A 4,030-nucleotide genomic window follows, 5' to 3' on the forward strand; every position below is an offset into this window, starting at 1 on the left:
ACACACACCACACACACACACACACACCACACCACACACTCACCACACACTCACACACTCACACACACACACACACACACACACACACACACGTCACACACCCTCTCACACACACACCTCACACTCACAGTCACAACACACTCACACACCACACAACACATCAACACACACCTCACACAAACACTCTCACACACACGACACACTCACACACTCACACACACTCACATCTCACACACACACACACACACACACTCCTCCACACACCACACACTAACGACACACACACACACCACCACACACCACTCTTACACAAAACACACACAACCAAACACACAGAGAGTGTGTGTGAGAGTGTGAGTGTGTGTGTGTGTGTGTGTCCAGTAATTTGACCTTTTTCTGTCATTCTCAGTTCTGCAGTCAGTTAGCCTAGCTTAGCATTAAGACTTGGAGTTTTATGCTAATCAACTTGTTTGCTGCCTAGCAACCAATATTGATTCAGTCTCTCAGTAAGTTGGTCTTTTACCCATAATGCCCCTCTCTTGAGTACGTCCACAAAGATTTCATCTAAATTCAATCAAACTGAGAAACCACGAGCAGCTTTTTTTTAAAAGTTGTTGTTCATTTGAGGGAAAACTGAAAGAAATTGACTAAAAAAACAGCTGGCAAGTTATTAGAAAGCTCAGTGTAATAAATCTCTTATCAGTTGACATGTTTGTTATATTTATAACACTTTACCTCGCTGTGAGACCGCCCTTTCTAAAGCCACCAGCCTCCATTCATAAAAACAGTCATTTTACCTCCCAGAACACAGAGTGGCTGCGCTGCCTCCGTCTGCAGCAACTAACGATAGTACAAATCTGAATTAACGTTTGTTAAGACACCAAAAGTCTGGAATTTGCACAAAATGTAGTGACACTAGAGTGACATTGTTAACTGTATTTGGCAGAAAGATTAAAACGTTCTGGGAGGAGTTAAAATCAAGAAGATTATTTCACTGGATCCTATAAGCTTCCTCTGTCGGCTTACAGACACAGAAACATAATTACAGTAAAAATCAACGAGCATTTATAGACCTCAGCTCGCTCTACTCCAGAAAAACATGTATCACACTGTTCAGTGGATGAAACAGATGTTAACTTAGATATTTAAGGCTTAACTGCAGGTATTAAGGAACATATGGAGTCTCATTTCATTTCATTTGGTTTTACAGTGTAAATATCTTTAATTAAACATTAAAAAGACAAAGAAGTACACAAGAGTTTATGTAAAATTAAAGCTAAATAACTGACTTTTTATGAGTTATTTTATATTTATTTTACATATAAACTATACGCACTAATAACACAAATTACTGACAGAAAATCAATGGTTGATCAGAGTGATCAGAACATAAAGACGGCGCAGTAGGATTTATGTGTCAGCTCTACATGTGGATTTTATAAAAGATCACCTTCAGTGTGGGAACCATAAAGTACAGAATCACTGTAAGTCCCTGAAGGGGCCACGTATCCGGTAATAAATCCCACTCTGCAGACCGACTCACACTTTGAACCGAGCCATAAAGGAGTGACGCAGCATCAATCAGCTGTTTATAAAGTCTGATCGCTCACATCTGCAGTGACTCAGCAGCTTCACGCTGACTCTGCAGCTCTGGAAGGACTTCTACTCGACGACAGGCAGGTTGCAGATGGCATTCATTATTATATCTGAAGGAATTATTGTTATTGTTCTATGGGTCTCGCACATGGGTGTGGCCAAATGGCTCGACAGCGCCCCCTAAAGAGCAACCCCCAGCGGTACGTTTGATGTCTTGACGGCAACAGAAAGTCGGCCAATTTAAATTAATCACAATACAATATTTTTCTTTATTTCCCGACACCCCTACTGGACACCCCATGAGTATTTCTTTGCAAACTCCAAACTCAAAGTTCCAGTGTGAAGGATTTAGTGACATCTAGCGGTTAAGTTGCTGATTGCAACTCACTTGCCTCACCCTCCCTGTCTAAAATATGATGTTTTGTTATAAATTAAAGTCCCCAATAATTTACACACCTGAAACAATTAGTCCACTAGTCAACTGACAGGAAATTAATTGGAGTTGTTGAAGTCATAAATAAGAAGATTTGCTGGTTTTCCTTCAAATTATTTTTTCTAACAGACATTTTCTATTTTTACATCCAAATAAAGTCGCAACAATTCGAAAGAGAAATTTAAAGTATTTTCTGGGTAAAGATTCTCATTCATGATGATCTGTTCTTTTGTGTCACATGTTGTAAAATGTTCCTGTTCAGGTCTTTTCTGGACTCTAATAATCAATAATTAAGTCAAACAGTGACAGAGAACAGCTGCTGTTTCAACTCACGTTTTGCTCTTTTGTTGATGGTTTTCTACTTGTTACTATCTGGAAGTGACGCCTAAAATCGGCCGTATTGACACTGAGGTTTGGTTTAGTTCACTTCACCGTCAGAGTCTGAAGCTCTCTGATTGGATGTTTTTTTAAAGCAATGCATTCTGGGAGTTGTAGTTGAATTTTCTCCTTTGACTAAAAACTAAATTTATTTAACATTTGAAATACATTTTTTGATGATGAATGATATTACATGCAATTATTCTTCACACACGAGCGTTCTGAGATTCATTCTTTATGTCAGATTCTGCTCAGAGTAATGTACAGATGTTTCTGTGTTCCAGATGAGTTTTATTGAGGACTGACAGCAGTTTTCTGTTGAATATCTGCAGCAGGAAGATATTAAACTGCTGCTGCTGTTTTATTACAACACGAAACTGAACCTGAACACAGATCAGCGATAAAACTACAGATGTTCAGACTGGAAACTACATCGCTGTTAATCCTATTTTGATGAAATCAGTGGGAATTTGGTCTAAAACAGACCATATATATTATTATTCCCTGTCAATAATCACTTAATAGTTAATTTGTTTGATGCCAATTTAGACCAAATCAATCGAAATCTACATCAAAAAGTAAAAATACTCATTATGCATAATATATATGACATATTATAATTATTGATGCATTATTGAAGGTATCACTTTAATACTGCAGCTGGTAAATGTGGAGCTAATTTTAATGACTTTATACACTGCTGGCTGGTTTAATCTTTAATATTACATAATCATTTATTAATTCATTGATTATATTTTGTATTATTCTGTAAAATAACTAAATTAAATCATATAAATGTAGTGGAGTAGAAGTATAAAATATCTTAAAATGGAAACTACACTACATATAGGAGCAATACAACTGAAACTCTAATCATATATATTGACAAAGGGAACTTTGAGCTTCCTGGACACAACAAACCCTCCTTATCTCCAAACTCTCCAGCTTCCCTAAAAAAAGCCGTCATGGTTCGGATCATATCCTTTGAACCGTGAACAATGTGTCATCATGAACAATAAAACCTCCTCTCTTTTGAAGAGAACAACTGGAATCCCACAGGGATCGATGTTAGGGCCGACGCTCTTTAGTCTATACATGAACAACCTTCCTGAATCTGGTCCTGGGGATGTTCTTCAGATGTACGCAGATACAGTTATATACGCTTATGGAAAAACAGCCAAAAGAATCTGGAAGTTTCCAGATTTAAAATATATGTTTAATTGAAAATAACTTGAAAAGTCTGTAACTGTAAATAATCATAGAATTACTGCATATTTAAAGAAAATGTCATCTCTTTCACATAAAGAGATTAAAATACATTTGCAAATCTGTAATTGTTTTGCAGATATTTACTGTTTATTTAATAGATTAAACAGTTAAATTCAAGTTTCATACTGCATTTCTAAAGTAAAATTAATAACAATTAACAGTTAAAATCTTATTATAAATAAATAAATCTTATATCTTGTATAATTATGAAAGTTAAAACAAACAGAAAAAGAACAGAAACGTTGTATAAATGTTGTTTATCAGTGTATAAGCATTAGTAAACTGTCCAAATACAGTTTTTATCAGTGTAAACAGCAATAATTACTGTCATTTCACACATAATGACTTTTATTA

Source organism: Morone saxatilis, unplaced genomic scaffold, assembly GCF_004916995.1.
Source record: "Morone saxatilis isolate NCDOM2014 unplaced genomic scaffold, NCSU_SB_2.0 Contig8, whole genome shotgun sequence".
NCBI classification, from domain to species: domain Eukaryota; kingdom Metazoa; phylum Chordata; class Actinopteri; family Moronidae; genus Morone; species Morone saxatilis.